General features: G+C 44.4%; 1 pseudogene; it reads left to right on the top strand.

Moving 5' to 3' along the window:
• The first annotated feature begins 689 nt into the window (after window positions 1–689).
• Window positions 690–3,129, top strand: LOC129013215 (exportin-6-like; annotated as a pseudogene).
• Window positions 3,130–15,150: the final 12,021 nt, after the last annotated feature.

The following is a 15,150-nucleotide window of genomic DNA, read 5'->3' as shown; positions in this document are numbered from 1 at the left end:
GCTCTGTTCTGTTCCATTGATCTATATTTCTGTTTTGGTACCAGTACCATGCTGTTTTGGTTACTGTAGCCTTGTAGTATAGTTTGAAGTCAGGTAGCATGATGCCTCCAGCTTTGTTCCGCAGATTTAAAAGATGCCGTGGTGGCGGGCGGCCGTGATGTACCAGAAAGGGGCTCCAGGGCGGGCGCGCTCAGGGATGCTCTAGGGGGCTGTGGCAGCCGCCGTGTGGGCTGAGGCGGAGAGGACAGCCTGGGCCCCTGGGCCTCTCCCCTGAGCTGGCTGCCCCGGGTGCGCAGCCAAGGCCCTGTCAGCCTCCGCCCCTTTAGCCTCGGGGCAGAGCCCGCCACCACCTCTGCCGGCGGAGGCCGGGGAGCCCCTGCCTGCACCCGCAGCCTCTCCCGCGGGGGGTTTGGGCCGGGCGGGGATCCCGAGCTGCTGACCTCCTCGCCAGCATCCGAACCCCATTTCCTGCTTTTTCAGTTTCCTTGTGGGGGGCGGGTGGGTCTAGATGAATTGTCTCGGGGGCCCCTGATGAGGCGACCCAGGCAGCCCTGACCTTTTTAGAGGATCCCCTTGGGGCCCGGTGGGGAAGGGGTTGTCTTTGCATGGGTGGGGGACTTCCCTAGTCTGCCGGGACCGTGACCTGAACTGTGCGAGTGGGACGTGTCCAAAGCCCGAGAACCAGCTCATCTGAGCCGCCCCCTCCCCGATCAGCATGGCATCTGAAGAAGCCTCTCTCAGGGCATTGGAAAGTCTGATGACAGAACTTTTTCACGATGGTACGACCAATGAAAGAAAACGTGAGATAGAGGAGCTTCTTAATAACTTTGCCCCCCAAATAGGAGCCTGGAGATTCTTCTTGTACTTTCTCTACAGCACTAGGAATGGCTATGTAATGATGTACAATTTAACAATTTTTGAGAATCTGATCAATAAAATGTGGCTTGGGGTCCCATCTCAGGATGAGATGGAAATCCACAGCTGACTGCCCAAATTCCTTTTGGCTCACCATAAAACCTTACCTTACTTTATCGGGAACAAGCTCTGCAAAGTTATTGTTGATATTGGACGTCAGGATTGGCCCATGTTCTACCATGACGTTTTTACTAACATTTTGCAGTTGAACCAATCCCCTGTGACAACCCCCCTTGGGCTGATCATGTTGAAGACAACTTCAGAGGAGCTGGCTTGTCCCCGTGCGGACCTCAGCGTGGCTTGGAAGGAGGAGTTGGGAAGCTGCTACTGGACCAGGTGCAGACTGTGCTTGGGCTACTGACAGGTATCTTGGAGACTGTCTGGGACAAACACAGTGTTACTGCTGCCACTCCACCACCCTCCCCGACCTCAGGAGAAAGTGGTGACTTACTGAGTAACCTGTTGCAGAGTCCTAGTTCAGCCAAACTGTTGAATCAGCCAATTCCCATCCTTGATGTGGTGAGTGAGTATATCTGTTCCTTGGCCTTGGAGTGCCTGGCCCATCTCTTCAGTTGGATTCCTCTGTCTGCCAGCAGCACCCCATCCCTCCTTACCACCATCTTCCACTTTGTGTGATTTGGCTGTGACATCCGGGCCAGAAAGATGTTGCCAGTTAATGGCAGCAGCCAGAACTGTGTCTGGGTTCAGGAGTGGAGCCGGCTGGGAGTCCTGGCCATGTCCTGCATCAAAGAACTCATGTCCAAGAACTGTGTGCCTATGGAATTCAAGGAGTATTTACTGCTTATGTTCCAGCAGACTTTCTACCTCCTGCAGAAAATCACCAAGGATAACAATGCCCACACAGTGAAGAGCAGGCTAGAAGAGCTCGATGAGAGCTATATCGAGTTTACCAACTTTCTTCGGCTTTGTGAGTGTTCACCTAAGAAGAATCGAGTCTTACTCCCAGTTCCCGGTGGTGGAGTTTTTGACACTTTTGTTCAAGTACACATTTCATCAGCCTACTCATAAAGGTTAATTCTCTTGTTTGGATATCTGGATGCTCTTTCTGGACTATGGTTAATTCTCTTGTTTGGATATCTGGATGCTCTTTCTGGACTATCTGACAAATAAAATTAAAAGTCGTCTTGGAGACAAGGAAGCAGTTCTCAATAGGTACGAAGATGCCCTGGTGCTCCTCCACACAGAGGTATTGAATCGAATCCAGTTCAGATACAACCAGGCCAGCTGGAGGAGTTGGATGACGAGACTCTGGATGACGATCAGCAGATAGAGTGACAGCGGTACTTACGGCAGAGCTTGGAGGTGGTGGCCAAAGTGATGGAGCTCCTGCCCACGCACACCTTGTCCACACTGTTCCCAGTTCTTCAGGGCAATTTAGAAGTTTATTTGGGATTACAGCAATTTATAGTTACTTCAGGGTCAGGACACAGGTTGAACATCATGGCGGAGAACGACTGCTGACTGCTGGTGGCTGCACTGCTCCCTGAGAGACTTGAGCTCCCTGCTGCAGGCCATGGACCACCTGGCCGGGTACTTTACTGGGGATGTGTTTGCTGCATGGTTCAATGATGCCCTCACAGTCGTGGAGAGGTTGGTCAAAGTCACTCTGTACGGATCTCAGATAAAGTTGTACAACATTGAGCCGGGTGTGGTGGGTCACGCCTATAATCCCAGCACTTTGGGAGGCCGAGGTGGGTGGATCACAAGGTCAGGAGACCGAGACCATCCTGGCTCGGTCTAGACATGGTGAAACCCTGTCTCTACTAAAAATACAAAAAATTAGCCGGGCGTGGTGGCACGTGCCTGTAGTCCCAGCTATTTGGGAGGCTGAGGCAGGAGAATCACTTCAACCAGGGAGGGAGAGGTTGCAGTGAGCTGAGAACGTGCCACTGCACTCCAGCCTGGGCAAGAGAGCAAGACTCCGTCTCAAAAAAAAAAAAAAAAAAAAAATTGTGCAACATTGAAACTGATGTGCCGTCAGTATTGAAACTTGATCTCATTGATGTACATGCTCAGTCCCTGGCTGCGCTGCAGGCTTACTCTCACTGGTTAGTGCAGTATTGCAGTGAAGCTCACCAGCAGAACACGCAGCAGTTCGTGACACTCATCCCTAATACCATGAATGCAATCACACCTCTAATCAGCACCAAGTTCTCGAAGCAGCAAAGCCTACAGTCTACACCTTTTATCTAACTCTGTCTCTCCTTCTGTTTCTATACCCATTTATTAGAAAACCTAAATATGACACAGAGTTAGACCCATAAATCTTTCCGCTTTATAAAACTGTTATTTCATGTTCCTTTTTACTTGTAGCCCACATGCATTCAAATACAACTTTACTTTTTTAGTTATATAAGTTCCACATGAATACATGCTCACTGTGAAAAAGTAAAATATTGTTCAGATTTCCAGACTAAGAAGTTGTGATACCTTTGAAACATTTTATTGCACTTCGCAGATAGTGTGTTTTTTACAAGTTGAAGGCTTATGGCAACCCTGCATCGAGCAAATCTGTCAGCGCCATTTTTTCAACAGCATTTAGTGCTTCTGTGTGTCACATTTTGGTAATTGTTAGAATATTTCAAACTTTTTCCGTGACTATATCTGACAGTGATTTGTGGTCAGTGATCTTTGATGTTACTATTGTAATTATTTTGGGATGCCACAAACTGAAGAAGGCAAACTTGATTGATAAATGTGTGTGTTCTGACTGCTCCACTGATTGGAGGCTTCCTCATCTTCCTGTCTTTAGGCCTCCCTATTCCCTGAGCCATTTAGTAACCCTACAATGACCTCTATGTGTTCAAGTGAAAGGAAGAGTCACATGTCTCTTACTTTAAAAACCTGAAAATGATTAAGCTTAGTGAGGAAGGCGTGTCAAAAGCCAGGATAGGCCAAAGGCTGTTGAGCCAGTTAGTCAAGTTGCGAATGCAAAGGGAAAGTTCTTGGAGATTAAAAGTTCTGCTCTAGTGAACACACGAGTGATAAGAAAGCAGAACAACCTTACTGTTGTTGATATGGGGAAAATTTCAGTGGTTCGGATAGACCAAACCAGCCACAACATTCCCTTATGCCAAAGTCAAATCCAGATCAGGCCCTTCAATTCTGTGAAAGCTGAGAGAGGTGAGGAAGTTACAGAAGAAAAGTTGTAAGCCAACACAGGTTGGTTCACGAGGTTTAAGGAAAGAAGCTGTCTCCATAACATAAAAGTGCAGGATGAAGCAGCAAGTGCTGAGCAGAAGCTGCAGCAAGTTCTCCAGAAGCTCTAGATAAGATCGTTGATAAAAGTGGCCACACTAAACAACAGATTTTCAGTGGAGATGAGACAGCTTTATACTGGAAGAAGGTGCCATCTGGGACTCCCATAGCTAGAGAGGAGGAGTCAGTGCCTGGCTTCAGAGCTTCAGAGGACAGGCCAACTCTCTTGTCAGGGGGCACCTGCCACTGGAGACTTCAGGTTGAAGCCAGTGCTCATGTATCATTTGAAAATCCTAAGGCGCTTAGGAATTATGCTGCATCTACTTTGCCTGTCTCTATAAATGGAACAACAAAGCCTGAATGACAGCACATCTGTTTACATCATGTTTTACTGAATATTTTAAGCTCATTATTGAGACCTGCTCAGAAAAAAAGATTCCTTTCAAAATACTACTGCTGATTGGCAATGCACCTGGTTACCTAAGGCCTCTGATGGAGATGTTCAAAGGTATTAGTTTCCATAGTTTCCATGCCTGCTCACACAACATCCATTCTGCAGTTCTGCAGCCCATGGATCAAGGAGTAATTTTGGCTTTCAAGTCTTATTACTTCAAAAATACATTTCATAGGACTATAGCTGTCATAGATGGTGGTTCCTCCAATGGATCTGGGCAAATAAATTGAAAATATTAATTCAAATAATGGAACTCATTTCACTGCACATATCATTAAGAAATTAGCCCAAGCACTAGACATAACGTGGAAATACCATACTCCTTGGCACCCACCTTCATCGGGAAGAGTAGAAAGAATAAATCAAACCCTGAAGAGTCACTTAACCAAACTAGTCTTAGAGACTCAGTTGCCACGGACTAAATGCCTTCCCATTGCCTTGTTAGGAATCTGAACCACCCCTCAAAAAGATGTTGGCCTATCCCTATATGAGATGCTATATGGGTTGCCGTATTTACACTCCACTGCTGACATTTCCATCTTCGAAACAAAAGATCAGTTTCTCAGACATTATATACTTGGTTTATCTTCCACTTTCTCTTTCCTTAGAACTAAAGGTCTTTTAGCACAGGCACCATCCCTGGAGTTCCCAGTACATCAACATCAGCCTGGAGATCACGTCCTCATCAAAAACTAGAAGGAGGAAAAGCTCGAACTGGCCTGGGAAGGACCTTACCCAGTGCTCCTAACTACTGAAACCGAAGTCCAGACAGCAGAAAAAGGACGGACCTATCACACCCAAGTCAAGAAAGTGCTGCCCCCTCCAGAGTCGTGGGCCATAGTCCCAGGGGAAAACCCTACCAAACTAAAGCTAAGAAAATTTTTTTTTTTTGAGACAGAGTCTTGCTCTGTTGCCCAGGCTGGAGTGCACTGGTGTGATCCTCACTCACTGCAACCTCCACCTCCGGGGTTCAAGCAATTATCTTGCCTCAGCCTTCCGAGTAGCTGGGATTACAGGCGTGTACCACCACGCCTGTACAATTTTTGTATTTTTAGTAGAGACGGGGTTTCACTATGTTGGCCAGGCTGGTCTTGAACTCCTGACCTCAAATGATCCACCCGCCTCGACCTCCCTAAGTGCTGGGATTACGGGCGTGAGCCACTGCGCCCGGCCAAGCTAAGAAAAATTTAACTCTCTTATTACTCCTTCTTCTTTCCTCACTCTATTGCTGACCACCTCATTATTAATGTAACAAAGTCAATTTCGCCTCAAACTGTTACATTTGATGCTTGCCTTGTTATACCTTGTGGAGACTTGTCAAGTTAAAGACAGCTCTCCACTTCAGAAAATTACTTCTGTCCTTCCTGGCTCTCCTCAGACTGGACGTTAGTGAATGGGGATCATTTAGTCCGGAGATATTTCAGTGAAGACCCCAGTATCAGCTGGGAGTCTTGCCCCTGCAAGACAGAGCTTTTATGCCGCAGTTGGTCCAACATTCTGTGGACCACTAAAGAGCAAGGATGGGATGCCCCAACCAGTGGTTGTAATTTCCTAAAGTCATACATTCATTTTACTAAAGGAACAGCTTCATCTAGCTGTCAGCTGAACCAGTGCAATCCAATACAGGTTATTATCTCAAACCCTCAAAGCCTCTTCCCCTTCTCTAAGCCGGTTCCCTTCTTTAAGCCGGTTTTATGGTGTGGGGGCTGAGGTTTCAGGAACAGACCCTATCAGATCCTTTGAAATACACTTCATTGATCCTCCGCCGCCTACACCTTCCCTTAAGCCTTCTTCCAAAAGCTCTCACAACAAAACTGTTGTTCCTCCTCCATCTAATGACAAGACCAAGGTAGTTATTATAGAAGTTAAAGACCTAAAACAAACGTTGGCAATTGAGACAGAATATCAAGATGCTAATGCCTGGTTGGAATGGATAAAACATTCCATCCACACTTTAAACAAAACCACTTGTTATGCTTGTGCACGCGGCAGACTAGAGGCCCAGATTGTCCCCTTTCCATTAGGATAGTCCTTTAGTCTACTAGGCATGGGCTATATGGTTGCTTTTTTCCAGGATTACACAGCCTGGGGTAAAAAGTCGTGTCAAGCTCTCTCTGCTATATCCTGAAGTTCAATACCCTGCAGATCAGCCCCCAAGTTCCATCCAGCTTCTGTCTCCTGACACTAAGTTCACTTGTATCTCTCGCTACAGGGAGGAAACTTAGCATCCCTTGGAGACCTAAAAGGATGCAGTGAGCTTAAGACTTTCCAAGAGCTTACCAATCAGTCAGCCCTTGTTCATCCCCAAGCATATGTATGGTGGTATTGTGGTGGACCTATACTGTACTCTGCCAAGTAACTGGAGCAGCACTTGTGCTCTAGTTTAATTGGCTATCCCTTTCACCTCAGCATTTCATCAACCAGAGAGAGGAAAAATACAACATCATAAAACAAGGGAAGCTCCTTATGGGTCTTTCAACTCCCACGTTTATTTAGATGCAATTGGAGTCCCATGAGGAGTACCAGATAAATTTACAGATCAAGATTAAATAGCTGCAGGATTTGAGTCAAGATTAAATAGCTGCAGAATTTTGTGGGTGACAATTAATAAAAACATAGATTGGATAAATTACATCTATTATAATTAGCAGTGGTTTATTAATTACACCAGGGATGCTGTCAAAGGGATAGCAGAACAATTGGGGCCCACTAGCCAGATGGCCTGGGAAAACAGAATGGCCCTAGATATGATATTAGCTGGAAAAGGCAGTGTTGGTGTTATGATCAAAACTCAGGGCTGTACCTTTATCCCAAACAACACTGCCCCCACTGGGAGCATAACAAGGGTCTTACAAGGACTTACCGCTTTATCCAATGAATTAGCTAAAAATTCTGGAGTCAATAACCCTTTCTCAGGATGGCTAGAAAGGTGGTTCAGTAGATGGAAAAGATCATAGCCTCAATTCTTACTTCTCTTGCAGCCGTAATAGGTGTACTCATTCTCATTGGGTATTGTGTCATACCGTGCATCCGTGGGGTAGTGCAAAGACTTATAGAAAGAGCACCTACTAAAACCTCCCTTAACTTTCCTCCACCTTATTCAGAAAAGCTTTTTTGTTTTAGAGGATCAAGTCAAGCAGCAAAGCCAAGACATGTTAAAAAGGTTTGAAGAGGAAGGCCTATGAAAATTGAAAGGGGGGCGATTGTAGGATACAGTAAATTCCTCTTCAGAGTTTAGCCTGTTAACTTCCTTTAAAATTCAAGAGGGTGGCTGGGCGTGGTGGCTCATGCCTGTAATTCCAGCACTTTGGGAGGCCGAGGCAGGCAGATCATGAGGTCAGGAGATTGAGACCATCCTGAGTGAAACTCTGTGTCTACTAAAAAATACAAAAAAATTAGCCGGGCGTGGTGGCGGGTGCCTGTAATCCCAGCTACTCAGGAGGCTGAGGCAGGAGAATGGTGTGAACCCAGGAGGCAGAGCTTGCAGTGAGCCAAGACTGCGCCACTGCACTCCAGCCTAGGTGACAGAGCAAGACTCCATCTCAAAAAAAAAAAAAAAAAAAATTCAAGAGGGAGAAAAAATCATTACGTACAATGAGTTCTGAGTTCCTCTTCAAAGAACCAATACTTCAGTATGTTCAGCTTCCCTGTTCTTTGTTCTCCATTTTAAAGTTTAACTTCCTTGTTCTTTACGCCCCCTTGCCTCTAGTTTCAGTAAACAACCCCCTCCTAGCCTCTATCACCTGTTCTGTCCTTAGGCATCCTTACTCACCTGTTCTGTAACTGTCCTTCCTGCTGAAACTACTCACCCCGCCACTCCAGCTCATACACTCGCTCTCTTTAAAATTTCCAACCGGAATTAGCTTAGACTGTGTGGTCCAACCCTAGCCAATAGGGGAAAGACACAGCAGTAGGGACTAGCTGCATTAGGAATAAGACGCCCTTCTCCTCCCTTGTCTGGTGTGCTCTCACCATTGCTCCATCTGAGAGATGCACCCTTCTATAGAAGTAAATTGCTTTGCTGAGAAAATTTTTGCCTGAGTGCTATTTTCACTCTGCGGCACTGAGCACTTACTTCCAACAATTTGGTTACATTTTTTATCACCCAGCGTGGGGCTATATGTCTCTACAGGTCTAGCCTGCCTGGTTTCCAATGGATGGAGCAATTGGCTGTGGCATCATGCCAGGGCTTACTCATTCATGCTACTAGGCAGAGCAACAACTTCTCATGAGTATCAGCTGCTCGTGGCTAGCTGACCCCCCAGCTGGGATTCTAGGGATGTCCCAACAGCTGCCAAGAACATCTTTTCCCTCCTTCCCTCTCTGTGGCATCAGCTGCCTGCAATGCTTTATTAGTGTAAGGAAAATGATAGTTGAGGAAGTTGACAGGATTCAAGACTGGGTAAGTCAAACCAGTTTACCTGCTAGAAATCCTCTGTCTCTGCCATTTGGGCTTTGTGCTATTTGGACCTGACATAGGTCTTTTGCAGTATCAGTTAGTCTAAGATTTATTAAATTCCCAGTCTCCTTCTACAGGAATTGGTTCAGGAGTACTCTGTTTTGATCTGTGTTTGTGTTCTTTTGATCTCTCCCCTGAGAATAGGCAACTTGACTTCCATTCCATCTAAGTGGCCATTGGGCTGTATATTGGCTTATTGGAAAGCTTATAGCTATGAACTCAACAAAAAAGATAATGATTTTTTTTCATTGTAACACTGTTTGGCCTATGTATGTGTTGGAATCTGAAAAATGGTGGCTACTGAACAGTGATTTAAACAGTACACCTTATTACAGTTGGAGTTATTTTGCCTGAGATCTGGGAAATGAAATGAGATTCCATGTGTTCAAGCATTTATTACATAACAAAGACTCAGCACATGAGGGGTCTATGTGAAAGATGTGGAGAAAAGGGAAAAAGAGATTTCTCTTTCCAGATAGACAGTAAGACCCAAAAGGAAGAGGATATTGATGATATGGGCCTCATAAATATCTTAAATTTCCCCTCCCATGTGGTACTGGGGGCACCAGCCCTCGCAGGATCACCAAATGTAGCCCAGGGCCCAGAGGGGCCAAGGTGTTAACTCCTCTCCCCAGGATGGGGAAGGAATAGAAATGGCTGCTCCACTTGCAGATTTTACTTGGGACCCCAACAATGGAGGAATGGCTGTGTTGAGTCATTATAAAAAGTATGTGTCGGCTGGGTTAAAGAGAGGAATGCAAAAGAGCTTCAATAAAGCCAAGGCAGTGCTCCCAAAGGCAGATGAGAACCCCTGTGAATTTCTGCAGTGCATTTACCAGGCTTACCACAAGTATATGGACTATGATCCAGAAGCTCCTGAGAATATGAGAATGGTAAACATGACTTTCATCCAATATTAAATGAAAACTGCAGAAACTGGAGGGGGTATTTGGAATAAACCTTTCTCAACTGGTGGACATTGCCTTCAGAGTATATAATGCCAGGAAGGCCAAAAAGCTAAAGCAAGCCATGATACACTTGGAATCAGTGGGAAGAATGTATTTCTGAAAAGGAAAAACCAGGCACGGGGAGGTGGCCAGAACAAAACTCTAGATAATGATCAGTCTGCCCCCTGCAAGGAGGAAGGTCATTGGAAATCTGAGTGCCCCAAATTAAAGAAAAGACAGGGAAACCAGAAGAAGGAAGACACAGTGACAGAGAAAAAACATACCACCCGATGGTAAAGCAGGACTGTAGCTCAGATAGTGAAGGAGGACCAAATCTTTTGGAGCAGGTTCTAATTTCCTCACAGGAACCTCAGGTATGATTGACAATGGGGAACAAATTGATTGACTTTTTAATCAATACAAGTGTGACTTATTCAGTCAGAAACAATAAAGAAACTGAAAGTACTAGGAAAACAGTGCCTGTGATGGTTGTCACTGGCAAGATGCAGCAAAAAGCCTTTCTCCAGACTCTGGAGAGTCTGCAGACTGCTGGACACAGAGATCTGGAGCTGAGACACAGTTTCCTCTATATGCTGGAATACCCAATTCCTTTGCTGGAGTGAGATTTGCTTTGTAAACTAAATTGCCATGTGACTTTTTCTCCAGAAAAACAACAACTTCATCTGCAGGTCCTGCCAGAGCAAGCTTTGCAGCTGCAGATGCTGCTCACAGACCCCTAGGAAGAAAAAGAATGCCTCCTGCCAGCAATCTGTGAGCAAGTAAGTAGTCATGAGGGCAGATGGGACCACAGGTAGAGCTAAAAAATACACAGCCTGTGTGCACAGAAATAAATGAAGGGGCTAAGGTATTCCCCAAACACAGTGCCCTCTAAAAAGAGAGGCTTTAGAGGGGATACAACCTATATTACAGAAGTTTCTAAAAAATGGACAAATAGGTCCTTACAGATCTCCATACAATGCCCCTATCCTGCCTGTTAAAAACCCACACTCAAATGAATATTGATTTGTACAAGATTTGGGAACCATTAATGACATTGTCCAAGACATTCACCCGACTATGCCCATCCTTTACACCTTACTGACTGATATACCAGGGCACTATGGGTAGTTTTTGGTATTAGACTTAAAGGATACTTTTTTTTCTTTTGCATCCTGATTGAAGAGAGGGACCAGATGCTGTTCACCTTTGAGTGGCAAGACCTGGAAACTAAAAACACCTTCCAATATTGTTAGGCTGTATTATCTTAAGGTTTTAAAAATTCACCTACCATCTTTGGCAAAATATTGGCAAAGGGCTTCAGAGATTTTCAACTAGATGATGGGGTTCTGCTAAAATATTTGGATGACTTGTTAATCGCAAGCCAAGGCTATGAGAGGTGCCTATCTAACGCTATCTTAATCTTAAACTATTTAATATAATACGGACATAACATATCACCTCAGAAAGCTCAGATTTGTAAACAAGAAGTGACCTATCTTGGGTTCTGACTAAAAACAAGGAAAGCAGAGCTTGATGTCTGACCAGAAACAGGTGATAGCAGCAATAAAGGCCCCTGGGAACAGAAGACACTGTGGGGGGTTTTAGGTGTGGCAGGTTTCTGCTGAATCTGAATCCCTAATTTTGGACTCATAGTCAAACCTCTCTACAAGGCTCTAAAGGGATTAGATTCAGGAGCCCTAAACTGGATGGCTGAATGCCTTCAGGCATTTGATACCATCAAAAAAAAAAAAAAAAATTAGTGTCAGCTCCAGCATCAGGACTGCCCAATTCTTGAAAGCTATTTAGACTCTATATCCATGAAAAACAGGGCACAGGACAGGAAATACTAATTCAACTACATGGGAATTCCCCACAACCCGTAGCCTACTTTCCCAGACAACTGGAGCAGATTACCAGAGGATGGCCACCTTGTCTTCAGGCCATGGCAGCTACCTGTGATACCTTACAGGAAGCAGAAAAATTCACCCTAGGACAGCCCATTACTGCATTTGTGCCTTATCAAGTGTTAACCTTATTGTAACAAAAGGGAGGTTACTGGCTGACAGTGGGGCATATGGGCAAATACCAAGCCAGCCTATTAGATAACCAAATTGTTTCCTGCAAACCACCACAGTCTTGAATCCTGCCACCTTGCTCCCAGCCACTGAGTCCGACTATGAACTGGAGCATAATTGTTTAGAAATTCTTGATGCAGTCTATTCCAGCAGACCAGATCTGTCAGATCATCTGATGGCCACTCTGGACTGGGAGCTATACACTGACTGAAGCAGTTTCGCAGAAGGAGGACAACGCCAGGCCAGGTATGCTCCAGCGACCCTAGACAAGGTAGTAGAAGCCTATGTCTCCACTGCTGGTACTTCAGCACAAAAAGCTGAATGGATTGCTCTCATCAGGGCCTTAAAACAGTCTCAAGAGAAATGGGTAAACATTTACACCTACTCCAAATATGCCTTCTTAGTAGTGTATGCTCGTGGGGTCATTCAGAAAGAAAGGGGATTATTAACCTCAAGAAATAAAGACATTAAATGCCTGCTGGAAATTTTAGCTTTGTTAGAGGCAGTTGTTCTGCCAGCTCAAGTTGCTATCTATTATGCACTGCCAAGGCCACCAAAAGGATGACTCCCTAATAACCAAAGGGAATCAAGTGGCTGATAAAGCTGCAAAGCAGGCCATTCAAGAAACATATTTACTTGGGACCTTAATACTCCATTTAGACTTGTCAGAATTTAAACTCCACTACACTGAATGAAATGAAGAATGCACACATGAGTGGACATTGACCAACACAGACCCTCGTTCCTCATGCAAAGCTAACACTCATGGGATATTACTCTCTGAGGCCCTGGTATACCCAGTCCTAAAACACCTGCATGAGGGGACACTCTATGGCAGAGATGGACTGGCTCACCTGGTGTAGCCATATCTCAAAGGGCCACACCTTCAAAAGATCATTCAAAAGATTATATAAGCATGTTATCTATGTGCCCCAAATGATCCAAGAGCTGCATGCAACTCTTCCCAGAGGAGGGTACAATACAAAAGAATATGACCATTCGAGGACCGACAGGTTGATATCACCTAGATGCCCAAAACATTGGGAATTATAAATGCCTACTAGTGTTTGTAGACACATTTTCTGGAAAGGTTGAAGCTTACCCAAGCAAGACATTGAAGCCTATCCGAACAAGTCTGAGAAAGCTGCAGAAGTAGCTAAGGCTCTGCTAAAAGAAATCATTCCTTGATTTGGACTTCCTTACTCCATATCAAGCAACAATAATCCTTCTTTTATTTCTGAGATCACACAAAGGATAAGCCAAGCATTACAGATCAAATGGAAATGACACTCTTGTTGGAGGCCACAATCAACTGGAAAGACTGAAAAGATAATCCACATGCTAAAAAACAAAAACAAAAACAAAACAAAACAAAACAAAAACCCTGGCAAAACTCTATCGGTAAACAGATTTAAAATGGTAAAGGAATTTACCTATTGCCCTGCTATGGATTGGGGTAGCACCCTGAAGTGGGCTTAAATTAAGCCTTTTTGAAATTGTGTGTGGGAGGCCCTTCTGAACTTCTTGGCCAGGGACGCCACTCTTGGACTTAATAAATTAATCAAGAATTAAACAATATGTACAACAACTAAGACATAAATCACTAACCCTGCACAAGTTTGTTCTTTTTGTTCTTTCCAGTTTTATGTGTCTTACAAACAAGCCCCTTCACCCTTTTCATCTAGCGATAAAGTGCTGCTAAAATCTTGGTAAAAACAAGGACTGGACCAACAATAGCCAGCCAAAAAGTGGACAGGTCATTATGATGTTTTATTAACTACTCATTCATCTGTTAAGCTGGCTGGAGTCAAACCATGCATACATCACATTTCAGTAAAAATCGTCCTTCCCCAACCTGACACAGCAGACAATCAACCTGGTTGGACTTGTGAGCCAATTGGAGAACTGAAGCTACTGCTTAAAAATCTTTTTGTACTATAGGATGAAATTTCTGTTAGTCTTTATCATAATGAGTAAACTTTTTTGACATCTGCTAAAACTAGTCTATTTCTACAGTGGGCACGACATTATGCAGATAGTCTACACTAAGATACTTGCTAGGTATGTGGATTGCTACCCATCTCTAGCACTTCTGGGCTACTTTAGTGAGTATCACCCCTGCAGGGGACTGATTAGATACATTTACAAACCTATATGAAAAACTGTTGATGGGAAAATCAGGACTTTGATACCTTAAGGTAATATTTTAAAAAAATGGCCTGGCATTAATATAACGCTTCAGAACCCAGATTCTGGAAAACTCTTCATATAACCAGACTATCCAAAGGACCTCTGAGTATGCAATCCCTCTCTTAAAGGAGTTTTCCTAGATGGCCCCCAAGATTTTGGCTACTAATAACCATTACATGGTAAGTGAGTTTTTATCAAATTTGGGACCATTACCTCTGGATGATCTCCACTATTAGTCACTTAACCCAAATTGCCCCTTTATGTTGGGAACAAAGGAATCACTCTTAGAATCATTGGCCGAATGTTACTAAAAATGTGGATAGGATGCCTCTACATCAATATGAACATTCTTTAGTGCTATATTAGACAAACTTGTTTACCACTGATTGTACACAGACCCAAAATTTGGTGGCTGGTCCCCAGTGGAACTCAATAGTTATGTGAAACTAATCTTCGGCCATGTCTACCTGATGGTTGGATAGGGCAGTGCACGTTAGGACTCCCATAGGTCCAGGGCTAATTAACAAAAACCATCAGGCCACCTGCACACTTTCCAGATGTGTTACACCAATGGACCAGGCTGGTTTTCCCTTCGTACAACCATCTCCTGTCCCTTGTTTTTCCCCAAGCAGGCTTAGAAAGCATCATCTGGCATATTGAGGCACTTACAAATTATAGCAAGTGCTGAAAGACACATTTAAGGGCATCTCATTAGTAACCTCTGAAATGACTATGATGAGAAAAGTAGTCTTGCAAAAACACATGGCCCTTGATGTACTCACAGCTGCTGGGAGGGACCTTGAGCCGTAATTGAAGCTAAATGTTTTATGTATGTCCTAGATAATTTGCAAAACATCTCCTTAGCCCTTCAAGACATGCACAGACAAATCA

The sequence above is a fragment of the Pongo pygmaeus genome, chromosome 15, assembly GCF_028885625.2.
Source record: "Pongo pygmaeus isolate AG05252 chromosome 15, NHGRI_mPonPyg2-v2.0_pri, whole genome shotgun sequence".
In the NCBI taxonomy this organism is placed as follows: domain Eukaryota; kingdom Metazoa; phylum Chordata; class Mammalia; order Primates; family Hominidae; genus Pongo; species Pongo pygmaeus.
The sequence above is the reverse complement of the archived record's forward strand: the minus strand, read 5'-3'. Positions and strand labels throughout refer to the sequence as shown.